General features: G+C 47.3%; 1 long non-coding RNA gene across 1 annotated transcript; it reads left to right on the top strand.

The window, feature by feature from the left end:
• LOC127668539 (uncharacterized) lies at positions 1-22,439 on the top strand. The gene is made up of 5 exons (XR_007974113.1): positions 1-345; positions 21,007-21,067; positions 21,488-21,577; positions 21,685-21,778; positions 21,908-22,439. It is a non-coding gene; the product is annotated as an uncharacterized LOC127668539 (long non-coding RNA).
• The last annotated feature ends 544 nt before the right edge of the window (positions 22,440-22,983 follow it).

Here is a 22,983-nt window from a genome sequence, read left to right as displayed (position 1 = left end):
TTCCAGAAGGTTCTGTAGCGGCTGGTGCTCCTGTCAATCACAGTTCTGTTCATAAGGCTGCCTCTGAGCTGGTGTATCCAGACAGAGGATTATCTGTATCTCTACATCTCACACATGGCCTCCACTATAAAGAATTCTAATAGTTGTTTTAACTAAGCTACTTTGGACAATTGTCATTGGAGCTTGCAGAAACCATCCTGGAAACCTCAGGTCTGCATGCTAATGGTCCAAGGAGCATCCCTCTTTGTCTTCTGAAGCAGGGGCTGGAGCCAGTTGGTTCGTCAGTTATGAAGCTGGTCTCAGAAGTAGACTTTGATCGTTATCTGTCGTGAAAACTACCATGAGGTAAGCAAATGTTTATGCTATCCAGGACTGCTCCTTGGGAAATGAGTGGCTGGGCTTGGGATAATTAAAGTCTTTTTTGGTCAAATTCCACCCAGGAGCAGAAGCATTTCTGGTTATTCAGAATTATTGAAACTTCAGAACATTTGAACTGGATGTTAGGCAGAGTCCGTGTAGCTGAGATATATTTGTATGTCCATTTGTGTATGGGGGCATACCTGTGTGTCCTTACATGTATCTCTTCATGGGTGTTTGGGCACATCTTGTATGTGTGTCCATGTGTATGTGAAGGTCAGAGGTCAACTTTGAGTGTCATTCTTCAGTTGATACTCACGTTGGCTTTTGAGACAGAGTCTCTCACCAGCCAGGAACTTAAATATCCTAGGCTGGCTGGCTAGAAAACCCCAGGAGTGAGCCTTCCTGACTCCACCTCCCAGTGCTGGGATTACAGTGTGTACGCTGGGCTTTCTTACTTGGGTCCTGGCTTGCAGCTCGGGGTTTCAAGCTTGCACAGGGCGGCACTCCTACCTCTATGCCACCTCCTCAGTCCCTTAGCTGAGATTTTTAACAAGGTTTCCCAGGCCACCCCTGAGATCCGAAAGACTCCCCCATGTGTCCGTGTCCCGAGGACTCTCACTTAGTTCTCTGAAGGAGTATGTGGATGCTTCTGTTGTGAAACATGGAGTCATGGAGACCCCTCGCATCTATAGGGAAGGCCCTTGGTCCCATTTTTGTATTATTTGGAGAGATGATAAGATATTGATATGAATAATTCTAGGGACACACACATTTTAAAAAGGAATTTTGGAACTGGCTTATGCTTAATAACAGGCTGTGTTTGTGTGAATAGATCAACGAGCAGTATATATGTTTAGAAATGGGGCCACTTTATTCAGTACAAAGTTCCCCAAGCCAACGTTTTTGTCCTAAGTATTAGATATGAATCATTATTTCTCCTTCTACTTCTTTTTATTTATATCTTCTATGCTTGCTATCTCTCCCCTCCCCTCCCCATATGTTCTATATACATACACACATATATATATTATATGCATATAAATCTAGTGAAGTAGACTCTAGACTCTGTACAGTGATTTAAATCAGCTTGCATTTCACTGGCATACATAAAGGCAGACTTTGAAGGCAGATTCTGAAGTGTAGTGTCCTGCCTACTTCTGAAGGCCCCCTTTCCCAAACATCAATTAAACTGCTCCAAACTCCCTACCCAAGACTCACCCAAAACCTAGCACTCAACCATTGAATCACAAGACTTTCCAGGGAGAGGTAGATGCTCAGTCAATATTCTCTGCCAAAAGTATGTCCTAGGAAACTGAATGTCATCATAGCCATCTTTCCTTTTTGGTACCAGGAAAGGGAAGTGGTTAAGAGCAGGCACAGTGAGAGTACAGTGGGAAGGGATGTCCACCGCTCTGCACTGGACCCTGCTTCACACGCATGTGTGCTTCCGCCGTGTTTTTGTGAGGTCTGCTCCAAAGCTTCAGCTCTCAAGCTTCAGAAGTAAGGAGCCCTCCTTTCCTTCTGGGTCCCTGGTGCATCTGCAATCACACAGCAGGGCTGTGGTCTGTGGAGTCGGCAAGCTGGCACCCATTGCAAACTTGCCTAAATGCATTTACTCCCAAACGTGTGTCCTGCAGTTCTAATGGGGCAGCTTGAAGATTTCTAGAGAGTACCACACAGAACTGCGGTGCACCATACCAGCTGGGTGCAAAGTGGAGTGCTCTGACCTTGAGAAGGGTGGTTTGGGCTGCACTGAAGGGTAAGCTAGAGGCAGCTGCTGCAGGGACTATGGGAAGCCAGAACAGTTCTGTCTCTGGATTTCCCCTCCTCTTTTGGGGCCTCAGAAACTTTTGGGAGAAATCTAGACTGCAATTTGGTAAGAATGATAAATAAGCATTATATCTTTAATTACTGGGTCTGACAGGCAAGAAAAGGAGACGGTTAACGACTGTCATCTGGCTCCAGAGATAGTGAAGTCCTCACCTGGGCACAGAAGGTGTAGCCCTGCTGTTTAAACATGGGGCCCAGTGTAAATTCCAGTGTCATACACCCTCAGCGTATCATCAATTTCCACTGACAGAGAGGTGCTTTTTTTGTTTTTTTTGTTTTTTGTTTTTTTTTTGTTTTGTTTTTTTGTTTTTTAGTTTTTTGAGACAGGGTTTCTCTGTGTAGCCCTGGCTGTGCTGGAACTCACTCTGTAGACCAGGCTGGCCTTGAACTCAGAAATCCTCCTGCCTTTGCCTCCCAAGTGCTGGGATTTCAGGTATGTGCCATCATGCCCGGCTCTACTGTGTGCTTTTAAGACCTAGTTTGAAAACCCTCTGAAGTTCAGTTGGATTCCATCTACCACAGGCAGATGTGGAAACTTCTTAGAATTTAAAGTGAAGTCCTTAATGAAACCCATGAGGCTGATGAGGGAGGTGGGTTTGATAAAGGGCGTGGAAGGTTTCTCCCAGGGAAGCAGCAGGGGTAGCAGATACTACTGCATAAAGATGAATGTCACAGTATTGCCAGGATGTGATGGGATGTGGAGAAATTTAGTTGGCAAGACTAGTTCTGGGTACAGCTTTTCTCATTTAATTCAATGGTTCTAAGTCATACCTAACTGCTCTTCCCCTTTTCCTACCAATTGCACTCCCCCACCCATCCACACAGTGAACATGTTTCCAAAAAGGTTTTCCTTGGACTCCCTTGCGATCTCAGAACCTATCTGTTCTGATTCTTTAAGTCCACTATTATTGCCTTTAACAGATAACACACTTGGCTTTGGAGATCTGGTCTCCATTAGAAGGATATGTGTGTTCCCAGGAATGAGGAGTATGGCATTCACCCTTTGTTGATTTTATGTCGGCATTGCTCAGAATGGACATTGTAACCCTGGGCTTGGCCTGAGGTTTCCTTGGAAGCAGTTCTCCTCTTAGAGAACAGGAACAAGTTTGTTCAGACACCTGAAAAGTCCTGTGCTTTGGACCATATGGTTTCAAGAGTCAGGGAAGCTGTAAGTCAGTGCTTAGTGGGTTTAGACCCCAGGGTGGGTATTCCTGCTATGCATTAACTCTTCGTGAGGCCTGGAACCTTTCCTGTGGCCAGTGGGTGGTGCCTTCTTGAATATTCATGGTATTCAGCTTACCCTGACTTCACACTGCTTAGATCAACTTCTTGAGTCTATTGCTCAACACCATTTTGCCCAAGACCAGCCACTCTATAGCTTTCTGCATCTCTGCTGGGTTCTTGTCAACTCTGGGCACTTAGTGATGTGTCTCCTCAGCTCTCTCTTCATTATGTGAGGAGCAAAACCTCTGAAATAATCACCCAAGTTTTCTCCTTAAGGGGAAGGCTTGCTGTTGCCAAAATGCTGAACTCAGTGCGTTCTGGGAAGGAGGACAGACCAGGGAATACTCTTCCCCTGTTTTCAAAGCTTTGTAAAATGGATTGAAGAGGGAAACTTATATGAAAATCTTGACTGGCCAACACAAGGTCCCCTGAGTGGAATTCTAAAGTAGAGACCAGCAGGGTAAATGAAGCTGTTTACCAGGGCCCTTCCTAATCAGAGTCCTTTGAACTTTGTCAAATGTAGTAAATATTTGCACTTGACTCTGGAAAAATAAATCTTGGAGAAGAGTTTGAAGTGGGGTGATGCCATGTTTATGCAATATTTGATTTACATTCAGTTCCTAGAAATCGGAGAGGAATGGGACTCATGCATCAAAGCACCAGGATTAATTTACTGTGGTCTAACACACAATCAGTTTACATGCAAATGAATATGTATTTATATATAAATAAATTTATATAAATCTAATCTCTTAATAGCAGTCAAAGGACATGATATATCAAACGTTTGGCATGTTGTATTAATATTCCCTCAAGAGCTAATGTCAAATGATGTGACTTAAAGTCACAGGGCATGAGTTTCTCACTGTCTTTAGACAAAGTTTAACAATTTTAATCTTGAATATCAGCAGGCCCTAGTTGGCCCCTGGTTGCTTTTTTATTCATTTTTAAATTTCTAAGCAAGCACTTTCCCCTGACATTAGCAAGACACAAATGCGGATCATGCCTCTACAGATGGTAGTCTGGCTCAGGAATGCCTGGGGTAGGGGGCGATGCCTTAGCTACATGTGTGATTTATTTTGCTAAGCATCATGGTGTGCCTGTCACCATGAGTGGTGTGTGGATACAGCCCAAGTGGGGAACTCTGAGCAGAAGCTGCCCTTCCTACAAAATGGTGAACAGACACACTTCTGGGGTCATTTAGCTCTGGTGATCTTGAGAGACGACAGTTTTCTCTGATTACACAGCAAAGCTACAGGGCTGTCAGGCAGGGCTCTGGCACAGGCCCGGCTAGCCCTAGAAATCTTCTGTGCTTCCTGTTGCTTGGTTCTGAACTGAAGAGAACTGAGGCTATTTCTGGGTGCCATTTGAGGTCAACATTGGACATAATGTTGCTGATATTCTTCCCTAGTATCTTAGTCAGGGTTTCTATTCCTGCACAAACATCATGACCAAGAAGCAAGTTGATGAGGAAAGGGTTTATTGAGTTTACACTTCCACACTGCTGTTCATCACCAAAGGAAGTCAGGACTGGAACTCAAGCAGGTCAGGAAGCAGGAGCTGATGCAGAGGACATGGAGGGATGTTTCTTACTGGCTTGCTTCCCCTGGCTTGCTCAGCCTGCTCTCTTATAGAACCCAAGAACACCATCCCAAAGGTGGTACCACCCACAAGGGGCCCTCCCCGCTTGATCACTAATTGAGAAAATGCCTTACAGATGGATCTCATGGAGGCACTTCCCCAACTGAAACTCCTTTCTCTGTGATAACTCCAACCTGTGTCAAGTTGACACACAAAACTAGCCAGTATACCTACCTTAATTTATCTAACTTGTGCTTTCAGGGAAAGGACAGATCTGGAGTGGGTAGGGTTTCACTAGAAGAAAGTCGTTTTCCTTCCTCTGTGATAACACCTGGAAGGAAAATAAAAACAGTGAGTGAGCGAGTGAGTTAACATTCCTCCTCATTCCCACATCATGCTCACAGCCAGGGAAGGTTGCTGTTGGAATTTTTAAGCTTCCATTCTGGGAGTTTCATCCCCTATGCCCACCTTTGTGTTGTCTGTCTTCCTGTTGTTTTTAGTTTGGAATCAGTGTCACCAAGGGACAGAGGCTTGTAATAGGGTTTCTGCCCAGTGATGACTGAGCAGTAAAGTGAAGTGAGAGGTTTGACCTCTGTTGTTGCTGCACCCGGAAGAAATTGGTGCCCTCTGTTGACCCCAGCTTCCTCCTCTACCCCCTCCTTCCCCTGCCCTGGGAGCTCCTCCATGTGACTGGCTTGGGTTCCACTCCAAAGGAGATTTATTACTTTAATGTACATGAGATTTAGTTGCATCTAATCTTACCCAGGACTCCAGGGAGCCCTCTTGGCTTTCTGTTTGTGTTTTAATCCCCTTGGCAGTGAAGGTAGATGTTCATGATATTGGCTCCAATCTCTTTCTGGGGTAAAGATCTGGTGTCAAAACAAAATGGCAAATGTGGAGGAGAGGAGTTGAGATGCCAGGTATGTGGGGAACCTGCAGGAAGTGATGGTGTAGGGCAGGGCAGGAGATGGGGAACTCATGATGTGTATGAGCACACAGGGGTGCAGTTTCTGGTGTGTATGAGCACACAGTGGGTGCAGCTTCTGGTGTGTATGAGCACACAGGGGTGCAGCTTCTGGTGTGTATGAGCACACAGTGGGTGCAGCTTCTGGTGTGTATGAGCACACAGTAGGTATAGCTTCCAGCCTTCACTTTCATTTTGGTGGACTCGTGTTTCTATATCTGAGAACGTCTGTGAGCGGAAACACATCTCTAAAAAGAAAGAGCTTGGAGCTTTCATTGCAGCTTAGTTGCCTGTGAGACTTTAGAAGCATGGAACCTGGAGGTGGCAGCCTCTGAGGCTGGCAGAGTAGCGTACAGCAGCCTGACTGAAATAGAAGAAATTGCCAAGACTGTTGGGTTTGCCAAATACATCTGCATTTTACCTAACTGGGTAAGTGGCTTCAGTTCCCTTTCTCCTATGTTTAAATGTGTCTACTGGCCCAGGTTGAACTTTATGACAGCCTGTGTATCACACTTCAGGCCAACTGCATACAAGACCCTCTGGGTTCCAGTGGCCATTCCCTTCCTTGGCAGGGGAAAGTCCTAGCTTCCCAAGAACAGTGGCTCAGTGTTTTGCGACGTACTTTTCCTCCTCTGTGATAAGATACACTCATAACAGTAAATTAGGGTAGAAATGTTCGATTTTGGTTTATGCCAAAAAATTCATTATATCATAGTAGAGAGGACCATGTTGGCAGGACAAGAAAGAGTCAGGTAAAGAAAGTTCAGGAAGCAAGACCCAGGCCCATCCCATCTGACCAGTTCCCATGGGACCCAGTATCCCATGTAACCCAGTTCTCATGTGACCCAATATCCCATGTGACCCAGTATCCCATGTGACCCAGTTCCCATGTGACCCAGTATCCCATGTGACCCAGTATCCCATGTGACCAGTTCCCATGTGACCCAGTATACTATGTAACCCAGTTCTTTCAGCAAGCCTTCAACTCCTAAAGGTTCCATGGCCCTCTCAAACCAAGTGCTCAAGCACACATGCTTATGGAGGACAGCAGGGCTGGACAGTCACCTCCTTCAGAGGCCATATGCCGCTAGGCATGGTTGGCCTGAAAATCTCAGGAGAAGGCCTGTCAGCACCTCCATCCATATCAAAGGCTGGTTGATTTCAATCTGTCAGGAATTCCCCTTTACATTAGTTATGACTTCTTAGATTTACAATAACAGCCCAAATCGAACCCGTTAAGCCTTACCCTTAAGATGGCTGAAGACAGATTTCTTGTCCCAGAGGCTGACTCTGTAGGGCATGGGCTAGGAGAAGAACTCTTGTAGAACAAGGTCAAAGATAACATAGCTGAGCTGAGCTGTGGCACCAGGGAGGAAGAAGTGATGAAAACCTTAAATTCCAATACCCAGACACAGCAGATCTCTTTTTACTGACTCTCTTAGGGTCTTATTGCGATGAGAAGATGCTATGACCACAGTAGCTCTTATAAAGGACAACACTGAATTGGGGCTGGCTTACAGGTTCAGAGGCTTATTCCATTACTGTCATGGTGGGAAGCATGGCAGCGTGCAGGCAGACATGGTGCTGAAGAAGTCTCTGAGAATTCTACGTCTTGATTGGCAGGCAGCAGGGAGAGAGAGAAGGACACTAAGCCTGCTTGAACTTTGAAACCTCAAAGCCCACCCCACAGGATGTACTTCCTCCAGCAAGGCCACACCTCCGCTAATGCTACTCCTGTGGGTCTGGTCAGGGCATGTTCACTCAAACCCCACACTGACTCTCTGTCCTTTATCTGGAACATTGCTAGTGACCCCCTTTGGCTCACTCTTTTCCTCCATGTTAATCTTCTAAAGAGCTGTCTGCAAGCAGAAGAGGCCCAGGAGCCCATGGGGTCACTGATGTAGCCATGAACAAAGCAAGTGGCTGTGAATCCTTTCTTTTGCGAGAAGAACTTGGAGGAGCAAAGCCCTTTTTAAAATCTTGATGGCAGGGCTTGGGCATGATATCATTTGTCTTAGCACCTGGGAAGCAGAGGCAGGAGGATCAAGAGTTCAGGGCCAATAGAGGCACAAAACCCTGTCTGTTAACAAAATCAAAGCAGGAGGTGAAGGCATGGAAGGGGTCATGGGTGCAGGAGGGGAAGGCGTGGAAGGGGTCATGGGTGCAGGAGGGGGAGGCATGGAAGGGGTCATGGGTGCAGGAGGGGAAGGCGTGGAAGGGGTCATGGGTGCAGGAGGGGAAGGCATGGAAGGGGTCATGGGTGCAGGAGGGGGAGGCGTGGAGGGGGTCATGGGTGCAGGAGGTGAAGGCATGGAAGAGGTCATGGGTGCAGGAGGGGGAGGCGTGGAAGGGGTCATGGGTGCAGGAGGGGGAGGCATGGAAGGGGTCATGGGTGCAGGAGGTGAAGGCATGGAAGGGGTCATGGGTGCAGGAGGGGAAGGTGTGGAGGGGGTCATGGGTGCAGGAGGTGAAGGCATGGAAGAGGTCATGGGTGCAGGAGGTGAAGGCATGGAAGGGGTCATGGGTGCAGGAGGGGGAGGCATGGAAGGGGTCATGGGTGCAGGAGGGGGAGGCATGGAAGGGGTCATGGGTGCAGGAGGGGGAGGCATGGAAGGGGTCATGGGTGCAGGAGGGGAAGGCGTGGAGGGGGTCATGGGTGCAGGAGGGGAAGGCGTGGAGGGGGTCATGGGTGCAGGAGGGGAAGGCATGGAGGGGGTCATGGGTGCAGGAGGGGAAGGCGTGGAGGGGGTCACGGGTGCAGGAAAAAAAGGCGTGGAAGGGGTCATGGGTGCAGGAGGGGTCATGGGTGCAGGAGGGGTAGGCATGGAAGGGGTCATGGGTGCAGGAGGGGTAGGCATGGAAGGGGTAATGGGTGCAGGAGGGGAAGGCGTGGAGGGGGTCATGGGTGCAGGAGGGGAAGGCGTGGAAGGGGTCATGGGTGCAGGAGGGGAAGGCATGGAAGGGGTCATGGGTGCAGGAGGTGAAGGCGTGGAGGGGGTCACGGGTGCAGGAGGGGGAGGCATGGAAGGGGTCATGGGTACAGGAGGGGGAGGCGTGGAAGGGGTCATGGGTGCAGGAGGGGAAGGCGTGGAGGGGGTCATGGGAGCAGGAGGGGGAGGTATGGAGGGGGTCATGGGTCCAGAAGGGAGTCATGGTTACTGAAGCAGGAGAGAGGAATGATGGGGATCATAGGTATAGGAGCAAGGAGTGTATTAGATGCTCGTAAGGGCATCAGTGCGGGTAGCCATGTTTGACTCAGGCCTTTGATGTGCAGCTTCTCAGGAAAGTTTTTATATGGTTCCATCTTTCAGTCCAGGACGCTGCATGCCTGCCAGCTCTTGGTATCTCTGGGGCTGCGGTGGTTGGGTTATGTCAGCCATCAAGCCCCCCACCCGTAACCAAACCCACATGCAGCACACACCCAGTGTAGACCATATGCAGACATTTAGAGGGAAAGCTTGGCAAGTTGTTTTCTTTTCTTTCCAGAAAATACTGTTTTCATGTCAAGGGGTGCTAAGGCCTACGTGTGATCGGTTGATATCCAAATGGACTGACTCGGGGCCTACCATATGTGACTCTTCCTTTCAGATAATTATGAAAAATTAGACTGAAAAACCAGGCTCTCCAAATAGGCACTGCCATGCAAAAGTCCTTTGGTCTCACTGAGGAGGGAGGCTGTCTTGAGTACTGTATCCCCCCAGCTAGTGTGCAGAAGAAAGTCCTTGCCAATCAGCCTCTCTCCCACGGTGAAGTTCATGGACCAGGAAGGGAAAGCAATCCCAGTTCCGTTCCTGACTTCCCTTGACCGTAATTTGAGACTTAGAGGATGTGAGCATCCAGGGACTCATTCCTTGGACAAGTTCTGACTATAAACTAGAATGTCCAAAGCCAACTCTGAAACACCCATAGGGAGAAGTACAGAGGATGGCTATTGATGGATGGAGTTGCTTGCCGTTTGAGGATAAAGCCAGACTGACCAAGGAATGTTTGTGGTGTTCTGGGTCTTCGTTGTGGCCGTGGCTGTGCAAGGGTCCTTTGTGGTAAAGACACACTGAGCTAAAGGTATTACAGATGTGTGGATGCAGCTGATGTCATGGTTTGAATATGAGTTGTCCCCCTACCCCCTGCAAACAGCTGGTGACACTGTTTTTGGAGAATGTGGAACTTTGGGAACATGGACAACCTTTACTAGGCAACCTAGGGCCACAGGGGTGGGGCTAGTGAGTTGTAGGTGGGCTGGTTCAGGTGTGAGCTCTTTCCTTCCTCATCCACTAAGTGTGTAACAGTTCACACGCAATCTCGTGCCCCCACGGAGGGAGCCCTGCCTGCCATGCTATCGGCTCTGTGAACGTGTGGGCTAAAGCAACTCCTTGTCTAATTTGCCTCTGTCAGGCACTTTCCCCACTGATGAGAGGTGACCGTGCCCCTGGGGAAATCTGTGTGTGAGGGACAATGGAACTACCTGGATCTCTACAGAGCTGTTCTCTACATAGCTTCAAAAGTTGTTCCCATCAACACAAACTGAGCAAATGGGTCCCCAGCTCTCTTCCTTGGATTTCTTAGAAATGTATCTGAATCCATGTTTATTTTGGAAAGCCTTTAATGAAAAAGTCACATTTGCCCCTACATATAATTTCCAAATCTCTGAAAGCTGACAGAGCAGCAGAGGAGACTCCATCTGATAAACTGCAGAAGTGAAGCAGCATCTTGATCGCTTTAACTGTGGAGAACCTGTTCCAGATGCCTGCGCCAACAGCATAAAAATCGATTCAAGCAGACTCTTTCTCTGCTGAACGATGGTGCCCCACGGAGTTCCTGAGACAGACGAATGTGGAGATCTAAGCTCTCGGGGCTATGCTGGGGAGAACACTTCATTTCTTCCTGATTATAAACAAGCACTGTTTATGGAATGTTGGGAAAGAGAATAAAGTACAAAGCAAGAAAACATGCTCTAAGCCTGGGGCGCAGGGGCAGCCGCACCTACTGCCGAGTGTATATCCCAGCTTCCCCTCCCCCTACTCAAGTGTAGGTTTACATGTACATGTAGTCCTTAAGTTTAGCAGTGTGAGCCTGGTGTTTTGTCATGTCCACCCATCCCTTGGGGTTCAGGCTGATGGGCTAGGTGTTGCTTCTGATGCCAACACCATGCTTTATGAAACACAAGTCTGAAATATTTTGACTATCATCCTAGATTGGACTCTATAGAGTCTGTTTGCTTGGTGTCATGTGAGCATATTGTTTTGAATTGTTTATTAGTCATGCTGTTGAAAACCCATAATTCCACATTCCCCTGAAATTTGGGCTCTATCTTTAGAGTAGATCCCTAGGAGTACAATGAATGGGTGTGAGGGTCGCTTGCCAGACCTTTGGCATGCATTGTAAACAGCTTTCTGAGTGGGCTATGGTCTTCTAGTGCATGATACATAGGGAGTACAGATTTCCCCACCTGATGTTTTCCAACATCCTAGATGATGCTGTTGTAATGCACAGCGAACAAGGAACTTTCCTGGGTGTGTAAGCCATCTCCATTTGCCTTGCAGGCATGAAGTTCTTAAGTCTGATTCTCAGAGCTCATGCCAAAACAGCAAACATGGTGCATGCATCTAATACCAGTGCCAGGAGAAGAGACAGGAGGATCCCTGGGACTCCTGCTCGCCAGTGAGCCAAGTTGAATCAGCAAGATCCAGGGCAGTGAGAGATGTCTAAAAACACAAGCTCAGCATTATCAAGGAACAATACCGATGGTTGTTCTGTGGCCTCTTCAAGCATGCGCATACAAGTGTGTACACAGATACACACACATATACACACAAATATACACACATATACATTTGCGTGTACATGCACGCTCACATACACATAAACATGGGTGAGCCTAACTTTACCTCATGGAGACTCAGAGGAACCTGTTTTGCTGTGGTGTTGAGCCTGGATTTGAGCAGTTGAAGTTAAAGTGCAGGGTTCATCTGAGGGAGGCAACTGTATGAGTCCCTGCCAGATGTCCACAACAAGTGGACAGGTATAAATGAGCCCCAGCCAGATGGCCATAACAGGTGGACAGGTGTGAATGGGCCCCAGCCAGATGTCCACAACAGGTAGACAGATGTGAATGGGTCCTAGCTATATGTCCACAACAGGTGGACAGGTGTGAATGGGTCCCAGCTAGATGTCTACAACAGGTGGACAGGTATAAGTGGGCCCCAGCCAGATGTCCACAACAGGTGGACAGGTAGACAGGTGTAAATGGGCCCCTACCAGATGTCCACAACAGGTAGATAGGTAGACAGGTGTAAATGGGCCCTAGCCAGATGTCCACAGCAGGTAGATAGGTAGACAGGTGTAAATGGGCCCTAGCCAGATGTCCACAACAGCTGGACAGGTGTAAACTTCTGTGGCCTGCTTCTCATTTTGGGTTATGTTCATAGTTCAATGCCTGCTTCCTGTTATCCATCTTTAAAACATGCGGTAAAGATGAAAACACAGGATGCATTGACTTTGCTGTCACAGTTCCCCCCAGTGCAAGGCGAGCTTTTCATCCTCTGCTGCTGTAACTGAAGCTGCAGAAATGGTTGCCTTTCCGGGAGGTCACTTCTTTACTTGAGCGAGTGAGCCCATCCTGGCTGCACACAGTGCTGTGCAGGGATCTATCCCTGGGTTGTGGACGTATCTTGTTGTTCCTCATAAGGGCTTCTGGTGTAAGGGCTCATGGAAATCTAGAGCCCACATGTTTGGAGTCATGTAAATCTCCTCTGAGGTCAAGGCGAATTATGTCACTGCAAGCTGACTGCCACAGGTGTTCACACCTGGCCACACATTTCTCCACTGCACAATGTGGCTCCCTCAGCCAGCACAGGAGCCCCTGTTTCCTGACCTGAGCATGTGTGGAGACAGTTCCTTATGACAAAGGCACACCATAGAACCTGGTTCTCTTCCCACATGCCTCTGAGAGAGTCTCCCATTTTATAGGCTAGCAGGCAAAGTAAAGGGGGAGGGAGGGGTTTGTAGGAAAATACATGGAAATTGTGTATTCTACTGGAACACACATTCCTTTAAAATATTTTTAAAAGTAATTGTTTATATCTATGTGCATGAGGATTTTGCCTACATGTATACCTGTGTACTACATGGGTGCAGTGCCCATGGAAGACAGAAGGAAGTGTAGGATCTCCTGGGACTGGAGCTACAGATGGCTTGCATCACCATGTGGGTGCTGGGACTCAAACCCAGGGATGAGAAAGGCTCTGATGATGGTTGCAGGGAATGGCAAACCACTTAGGGAGGGGCCATCCTGATGGGATACCGTGAACTGAGCCAAGCTCTGGACCCACAGGGAGGATTTTATTTCTGTGTATTGTCATTTTCTGATGACCGGTGTGTGTTCACAGTCCCCCTTTCCCAACCCTCTTCTTCACGGGCCACTAGAGATCAGAGAGTTGGGCATAGGTTTGTTTTAGAATCTGCTGTGTCACAGCCTCTGTCAGAGCTTGTCAAGGACAGCTCAGAGGTCTGTCAGGTCCTAGTGGAGGCTTTGTGTAGAATTTCAATGTGATCCGTTAAGAGTTTCTTTACAAGACTCAGGAGGTCATATCTAGAGGTTATATTAACAGTCACCAGTCACCAGGGGTGGAAGACTCTGCAGCTGAACTGCCTACAAGTTGGATGAAGGTTCCAGGGGAGAACATTGTGTCAAGGTGACCTTTTGACTGCAGTGGCCGCCTTTGAGTCACCCACAGTCCTGTCTGTAATCCCAGCAAGCTCAGTGCTTCAGTGTTCTTTGGTTTGTCATCATCCTTAGGAAAAGTCACAAAATATGAGCCCATTTCTAGGGACAGTAGACTCAAACCCATTGGCTGCTGGCCTTTGAGGGTAATTTTCTATCTATGTAAGCTACGTGCACTGACATTTCTTAGATGATATTTTGTTGTGTTTTAAGTCTCTGTGGGTTTCTTTCCCTCAGGCTGACTACCTTTTTATTGCCAGCATGGGTTGGGGCATGCACAAGTCATGGTGTGGAAGAAGGTATAGCAGAGTCAGCCACATCAGCCACATACTTCACTCATGATTCCTTCTTACTGGCTGTTGGCTTAAGATGTAAATACTATAATGAAAACGTTTCTTCTGATTATTGCTTTGTAAAAATATCACCATTACATTTAAAATCTAATGAATATATTCACATACTCTATGAAGATTATCTCCCCCAGTTTAACCCCAATAGTAAAGGAGTTTTAACTGTATTTTACTTAATTTCCTGATGTAAGGACACTGTAGCACTCTGTCAGAGGACTGTGACACTACTCTTCTGTTGATCGGTAAAAGCTGTAAGTCAGGGTAGTTTTGACACCGTTAAGGGGCAGCAGCAAAGATGGCAGAAGAAATGGAAACAAGTGTGCCCCTGAAGCAAGAACTCAACAGCTCTGTTGCATTTGAAATCTCTCTGCTTCTCCATCGGTTGTCCTTCTTCTGAGCCCTCTGGCCCTGTGGGCCTTGTGGACAGCTCATGCCTGCTGGCTCTGTAATTCCTGCTGTGGGTGTGGGCAGCTGTCCCACAGATGGACATGGATAGAACTTGCTCTCGTAAGCCTGACTGCTACACATCTGGCTTCTGTTGATTTCCACATGGTAAGACCCAGTCACCATCACAGGGCAACCCCATCAGATATTCCACTAACCAGAACTGGAAATGGTGTTACAAATCCCATGGTGCAGATGTCTGCAACCTCTGGGCAGTATTGCTGCCTCCCACAAAAGGAGGACTCACGAGAAGATGTTTACGGTTCAGAATGAGTCATGTCCAAATAGACATGGTCTATTGGAGCAAGCGTATCTTCTCACCTGGAGACCTGTCTTTGAAATGTCCGAGGCTCTTTTTCTAGGGTAGCAGCAAGGATTAAAATGGAAGAAGCTTGAGTCATCTTTCCTCTAGCAACTCATAAGCAGATGCCATAATGCTGCCTTTGTGGTGGCTAATAAATCAACGCTGTGTCTAACGTCCTGCGAGGCTATCAACCTCCTGGTTTTAATTTTGTTCTGTCTTTTCTCTATTAGCAGACAGGTTTATGGTTAAAAAGTCAACCAAGGGGGGAGGGGTGAGATACCACAGCCATTTGCTGTGAGTGGTAAGTTTCCCTGATCCTTAGATAAATTCTTACCCTAGAGTTGAATCTGAGTGCCAGGTAATGACTGCATTTTTCTTCGACCTCAGTGCCCATCACATTGAGCCATACTCCAGAAGTCCCCAGAGACAGTGGCTCGGGATGATGTGTAAAAAATATGTAAAGGTGGGAGTAAAACACAACAGCTGAACAATGGAGGCACCTGACAACTGGCTACTTGATCTATAGTAGTCAAGGGCAAGATGAAACCAGAGCTCCCAGGAGTCTGTGGAGCTGGTCCCAGTTAGATGGTGTTGATAGACTGGGTCTGTCAGAGCATAGAGTCTTCTCAAAACTTCCAGAGTCTCCCTCGATATCTACTCGAGGGCTGGGTCTAGCTACCTCTGTAGGAGCGTGGGTTAACTATCTCAGCCAGTGCCACATTTCTAGAAACTAAGATGCTATCGGTTGTTTAGAAGGTTGAGTCTGGACAAACCTGGTTGATAATGGGATTTTCTTACGGGTCATTAACTGGGTGTACAAAGGCTTCCGATCCTTGCCGCCTCTCAGGAATGAAATACATCTTAAAAATTCAAAACATTACCTGGGTCTGGGGCGTGAATAGAAACAGCAAAGCCATCTGAAATTCCGTGCGCAACGAGCCCTGGAATATGAATATGCCTCGGAGCAGCGTGCTTAGGGGAACAGAATGTTACAGTGCCCCATGGCTCCGGGAAAGGCTTTTCTGGAACTTTCCACCTATTGCCTCCCAGTCTTGTGCTAACTGGGGTGCAGTCACACTGTCCCCAGCAATTCACTGCCAAATAAGGTCTTCAGGGACTTCTCATTCTTGTTTCTTATAAAGTGGCACTCTTAACAAATAAAACAACAAAAAAGATGATTTTCCCCCCATATCCAAAAAGGCATTGTAAAATGATATTCTGACTCTTCTGTTTATCACTGCTTGGCAAGGTGCATGACAGATACAGTCTAGGAGGAGAAGGGCTTGTTTTGGTCATGGTTTGAAGGCACAGTCCCTCACAGGCAAGGAGCCATGGCCGAAGCAACACAAGGCGGCTGATCACATCGCACTGTGGTCAGGAAGCAGCGATGCAGACAGCAGGAAGCAGACAGGTGTGGCGTTCAGCTCACCGCCTGCCTCTTCATTATTCAACCTCGACTCCCAGCCCAGAGATGGTTTCCCTCGCATTCAGAGCAAGGCTTCCCGTCTCATTTAAATATCATTTAAAGGCCCAGAGGTTTGTCTCATAGGGGGTTCTGGACCCATCATATTGACAGTCAAGATAACAGCATACATAATTTTGGAATGACCTCTGAGGCAACCATGAGTACTGTTGTGCAAACAATTCAGTGTAATATGCTGAGGTTGCCTCCAAATACCAGAACTGTTATTAGGAATATGGACTGTGTCATTGAACGTGCCCCAGCAGACAGGCTACATCTACCCAGCACTAGCCTGCTATACCACCTGGTGCTTTGATAGATCAACGTTACAGTATCATGGAGACCAAACAATGCCTGTGGCCCTAGAAGGGAAGGTGCTGGGCTACTGAGTCAACCTCCCTGGGTCAGGGTTGGAGCTGGAGAGCCAGGGAGTGAATCCTTTCTTAGGATACTTTGCTCTAATGGTGCCCTTGGGTGATAATTTTGCTAAGTAGAGTTGTATAGCTTATTTTTGTTGGTGGTCAGATTTTGGAGAAAAGGAAATTGGATGATTTGAATCTTCAGGTTCCGTTGTTCATCTACGTTCTTTGCAGTCATGCTACAGAGACTAACCTACCCGGATGGTGGGAACCCAAACACACAAACCTCTGAGGATGCTGGAAAGACTAGGGCAGGAGTGGCCCAAATCCCTGAGAAGGAGGCCGCCTTACAGACCCACTATGGCGATGCCAGCCGTTGGCTTCTAAGTACACTAGCTGTTATGTTGCTGACATAAAATACAATAACAAAGACAACTTGCAGAATGGAGACTGTGTGACTGTTCCAGAAGAATGAAAATGCACGATGCTAGGGAAACAGGGCAGTGAGGGGCAGGCAGGGAGATGAAGCAGGAAGCTGAGAGATCACAACCCTGCCCTCCCCACTCCCCAAAGTCCTCAAGGCTATGATCTCAGGGCCTACTCCCAGTGACATGCTTCCTGCAGGAAGGCCTTACTTCTGAAAACAGTGCTACTAGGGGTCAAGCATTCAACTATTTGAGCACACGTGTGTGTTTGTGTATGTGTGCGTCTGTGCATGTGTCTTTTCTCTGTATGTGTGTGTATGCGTGTGTTTTGTGTATATGTGCATTTGTGTGTGTGTATATGTACATGTGTGTTTTGTGTGTGTATCTATGTATATGTTCGTGTGTATGTGTATATGTGTTTGTGTGTATATGTGTGTTTGTGTGTATGTGCATGTGTGTGTTTGTGTGCAAGTGCACGTATGTGCTGTGAGCTGCCTTCCTCTCAGGTAGGCTTCTATGACAGAGCTGCTGAATGCTTCCCCTTGCAGAGCCAGCTACGAACCATATTCCCTGAGTGTCTAGCTGTGGGCTTGTCTTGCAGGGTCTCTGGATCTTCTCAGGCTCTTTCAAAGACTGGGAATGACTGAATAAGTCACCTTCCCAAGAAGTTACTAATAATGCACCACGGTGCTCAACATAGACTTTACAAAATGGAAGGTGGGCTCTGGGTAGCATGGGCGCTCAAACTGGCCAAGGGCTCATGGGACATGAATGACACTAATGGGACACTAAATACACACTCAACAGCAAGTATCCTCTGGTCTTTGTCCATGCAAGGCTGTGATGCATTACTATTGCTGACAAATGCTGTGCTGTCCTAGGAGGTAGTCCTGAAGGTAGATGGTCAGGTGTATAAGATGGGGTTGTCTACAAGACCCAGGGAAGAGCCTGTGTTTTTAGCTCAAGTCTAAAGCCCATTGGCAGGCAGAATTCAGTCAATTAGGTGAGGCCCATCCAGCCACGGAAAGCAATCTGTTTTATTCAGTCAGTATACGTAAATCATGACTCATCTAAACAGTACCTCACAGAAGCACCTAGAAAACTTGGTTAAATATCTGGTTACTGTAGCTCAACTGAGCCCACACAGTAACGTGACCATCATGCAAAGCCATTGAGATGGGAGAGGCCACACATGCTCAGTTCTTCACTGGGGAAATTTCTGCTTCAGAATTTTCCAGATCCAAGTTCTTCAATCTCATCCCACGTTGCCATGGATACCAAGAAAGCCTCCATTTGTGAGGAGGACAGAAGGCAAAGGATCTCCTCTCAGTTCTTTGGCTTTTTGAGACAAGGTCTGAGCCAGTAGCAAGGTGGCCTGGAACTCACTATGCACCACAGGATGGGCTCAAATTCACAGCTATCCTCCTGCCTCAGCCTCTTGGATGTTGGGATTACAGGCAACAGCTACCATATCTTACTTTGCTTGTGGGGCTTTTCAAAGGATCAGAGGGTATACCCCACAAAACGGCAGGCTTGCGTCTACAGAATGTCTTCCCGGCTCTGGGGTCCACAGAGGACTTACCCATTAAAAACAAAGTTATGCAATGTTAAAACGCACAGAAGCTTCTGGTTGAAAAGTGAGTGGAATGAGGGGAATCCAGCTTCGCCCGTCTGTGTGTGGGAAGACAAGGAAGTCGGCCTTGATTTTTCTCCCAGCTTGAGGGAGTTTTTTTTTTTTTTGAGGGAATTTTTGAGAGAAACTTGAACTATGTCTTCATTTCACTGTGCACAGAATGTTGGCCTATTAATACCGTAATGAATTATTGAGACTGAAGAGAACAGCGGGTGGTTAGGACATGCTTCTGAGCTTTTATGGATGCTGGAAGGAGCAGCATGATCCCTCAACGGTCCTATCTGTACACCAAGCCACTCTGTCATGAGTTTCGGGATGATACACATGGAGAAGCATTATTAGTTTCTTTTAATGTCAGATAGTAAAACTAACTGCACAGAGGCTGGCTGAGAGAGTTTCGTGTGTGGGAACCAAATGGCTCAGACCTTTCTGTGGCTACTTGGGAGTGGCCAGTTTTGTTCTGTGTGGGACTTAACGTTCTCCTGCAGGGATGTGAAGGTGGGAGGCAGAGCCTTCTGCAAAGGCAGATTCAGAACAGAGATGGAAAGCTGTCTGTTGGGGCCAGGGAAAGGGGAGGGAAATTGGTTTAAACCTTGCTAAAGGAGACCTAAGATGTGGGGATGTGGTGGGTGTATTCTTATAAAATCCCAGCATGCTGATCATCAGGGTAGCTCCTGATATGCAGCAGTGCTGGGTCTCAAGTCTTGGGCCCTGGGTCATCTCGGGTTTGATGTTCTTCAAGGCTGTGGTCTAAGGGTAGTAGGTCCTCAGTTACAGATCCAAGCCCTTTGGTCACAGCAGAAGCTCTCACACAGTGGTCACAGTCCACCAGCTAGCATCTTACATCTCTCCCACACCCTCTCTCTCTTCCTCTGTCCCCACACTCTGCACTATTCCTCTTGCCCACAGGCCCCTCCTCTTCCCTGTCGTCCCCCACTCCCCCACTCTTCTACAGTATCTCTCTGTGGAGTCTGTTCTTAGACTCCCTTGGTGCTAGCTTGCTAGACCTAAATAACATCTTCATTCTGTCACCATCTTTCACTGCTCTCGATTGAGGGGTCTACAGTGGTCCCCCAGCCACTGGCACCATGGAGTGGTCAGGGAGACTGCAGAAGATGCTGTGTCACATGACCACCATGTCACACAGGCTTACTTATGTTAACATTCTTACTCCCAGCTGCTTACTCCAAAGGCAACAGGTCATTCTATTGCCCTCCAGCACAGGGGCCACTCTGCACTGTGTTTTTCCGTATAAAGCAATAAGCTCAAAGCCTAGCCCCAGATCCCTGTAAGGCTTATTAGGTTTAATTATCAGGGACTGCACAGCGAAAAGAACACACATGCATATCGTTCTTGTAATAGCTCACAAGTGATATACAAACAGGCTGAATCATATTTAGGGAATTTGGAAATAAGTATTTTATAACATTGAGACTGATGTCATTTAGGCAACCCCTGTGTGATTACTCTGTGTGTAATTATTTGGAAGAATTTTGGAGGATGCTGTGTCAACATTTTCCCCATAGGAATCAAAGATACCCCAAGAACCTGCATGTCAGAGCTGAGCTTGGGGACAGGGCAGACCTGGAGCCAGGAGTCAATGACCTTGGCTTTGCCAGCCTGCATGGACAATGACGTGCAAGGGGACACACTGCACTTTCCGCAGGAGGACCACCTGCAGGCTTCTCTCAGCTGACTTGGAACAGCTGAGGAAGGGGATGGGACAGAGAACAATGAAAGCCTCTGTGCAGCTCCTGCGACTGCCAGGCAGCAAAAATGGAAAGATTTTATTTTAATTATATGTATATGTGTCTGCACACATGCATGCATATGTATGCAGGTGCCCTGCAGAAGCCAGGGGTATTGGATGTTCTCTGGGACTGCAGTCATAGGCAGTTGTGTGTCATCTCATATGGGTGCTGGCAACTGAACTCAGGCCCTCCGCAAGAGCAGGGTATGCTCTTAACTGCTGAGCCGCCATCTCTCCATTCCCAGCTCTAAATTTTTAAATATTCCCATACTCCATATATATTTTTATTATTGTTTTGATTTAAGCATTCAGTGGTTTTGACAACATTCTGCACATTGAACTTTATGTTAGCTACCAGTGGTCTCAGCTACGCTACAACATTGCTGTCAAGGAAGTTGGCGTTGAACCGTGATTAGTGTTCCTGTGCCAGTGGGGATGGGATCGCACAGATCAGTATAAATCACTCTTGTGTTTTTTACTCCCAAGCAAAACAAACAAGCATAAGACCCAACAAAACTCCCTTTTCTGTTACAACATTTAAATGATTTAGCCTGAACAAATCTAGAAACATTGCAAAGTCACCTGGTCACTTCTCTGCAGGAACGAGCAACATTGTATCAAGGAACGAGCAACATTGTATCAAGCCAACATCTTCACATCTGTGAGTACTGTCTTGGCTGACAGATTGGATAGCATCTTCGTATTTTTTCCCATTGCGGTGATAAAATAACCCCAACAAAAACAACTTAGAGGAAATGGGGTTTATTTTAGCTCAAGGTTTAAGTTTGCAGTTTCTGGTAGTGGGGAGATGGAAGCAGTAGGAGCTGGAAGCAGTTGGTCATGTATCCTTAGTCTGCAAGTAGAGAAGGATGAATGTTGGTGTTCTGAGCTTACTTCCTCCATACAGCCTGAGAGCCAGCCAGGGGATGGCCCCGTCCACAGTGGACAAGTCTTCTTACCTCAGTTAACCCAAGCAAGGTGTCTCCACAGCCATGTCAGACAGGCACCCATGCCCCAGGCGATCCCAGATTCTGTCAGGTTGACAATTAACAGCAGCCCCCACCATCACCTCACCTCCCAGTGCCGGTTTTCTCCTGATGACTCAGTCCACACAGCTCCAATGTGCCTGCAGGGAGAGGTCCTGAGCGTACAGTGGAGATCTAGGCAGCTGGTAAGGCACTGCGCACTGGGTGAAGGGCTGGGGCAGGGGGTGTGGTGGGCAAGCCTGGATGTCTCTTACAGACCACTTAGTAATCACATGTGAGTTTCTCCTTGTAGGACCCCAACCTGAGCCCAGCTGTTACCTCCTCCAGTTGTGCAAACACCCCAGCGCCATACTAAGCCCCGGGCAGGCTCATGTTCACAGGAGCAAGTCAGTATCCAAATTAATTAGCTGAGTTTCCTTTTGTATAAACATCCATGCTCAAGGCTAATTGCTCATTTAATTAAAACCTTCAGCTCTAATCAGGATTGCCTTTTATGTAATTCACACACATTTAAGGTACCAACTGCTGCTATTTCTTTGTGCCACAAATGGAGACGGAGCTACAGAATGCGTAGAGGATTACACAAGGGAGCAGAAGTATGAAGAACAGCATGGAAGAGTGAGCATCACTGGATTTCCCCATGAGTTGGCCGGAGTTTGGAATATTTCCTACTGGGATAGGAACTTGGGCATTTTTGCATTGGCATCACCTTGTCCTTATTTTAATCTCAATACTCCACGTGATGGTTTCTAATTCTTTGCAAATATATTGTTGAGAGGGTGCTCTTCCATGATTTATCATCCAGTCTGCACTACACATGAAACTGCTTTTAATGTCCTGAATTCTGGGGACATTGGGGATCTTAAGGAGGCCTAACCCGAGGCCAAGTGGCATGGCTGGTTACAGGGGATGGGCTAGGCTGAGTTGAGGTGGGAACAAAGGGCCAGGATGTGGGCCAGAAGCATCTTACTGCTCGGCTGTCCTTACCCATGGCTTTGTCTCCTTCCAGAATAGTTATTATCAATTTTTGTAGGAGCAGAAACATAAAATGACCTGGACTAAAGAAAGCAAGGTGTGACGGTTTGTACATGCTCAGCCTCGGGCGTGGCACTATTAGAAGGTGTGGCCCTATTGGGGTCAGTGTGTCACTGTGGGTGTGGGCTTTAGGACCCTTATCCTAGCTGCCTGGAAGTCAGTCTTCCACTAGCAGCCTTCAGATGAAGATGTAGAACTCTCAGCTCCTCCTGCACCATGGCTGCCTGGATGCTGCCATGCTCCAACCTTGATGATAATGGACCGAACCTCTGAACCTGTAAACCAGCCCCAATTGAATATTGTCCTTAATAAGACCTGCCTTGGTCAAGGTGTCTGTTCACAGCAGTAAAGCCCTAAGACACAAGGGAAATTGGTATCTCATATTAAGAACATGTTTACCGGTTAATCTATCTGCATGCATCCTATACTTGGGGACCAAATTGTGTCATCAAGATGCAGTTTTGTGACCCTCGTGGTACCAGTCTTCACTTCAGACTTTCTTAAGTGAAAGGGAAAGTTCTACTCACACATCTATCAGAGAAAAAGACCCTCCCCT

Source organism: Apodemus sylvaticus, chromosome 18 (genome assembly GCF_947179515.1).
Source record: "Apodemus sylvaticus chromosome 18, mApoSyl1.1, whole genome shotgun sequence".
Taxonomy (NCBI): domain Eukaryota; kingdom Metazoa; phylum Chordata; class Mammalia; order Rodentia; family Muridae; genus Apodemus; species Apodemus sylvaticus.
The sequence above is the reverse complement of the archived record's forward strand: the minus strand, read 5'-3'. Positions and strand labels throughout refer to the sequence as shown.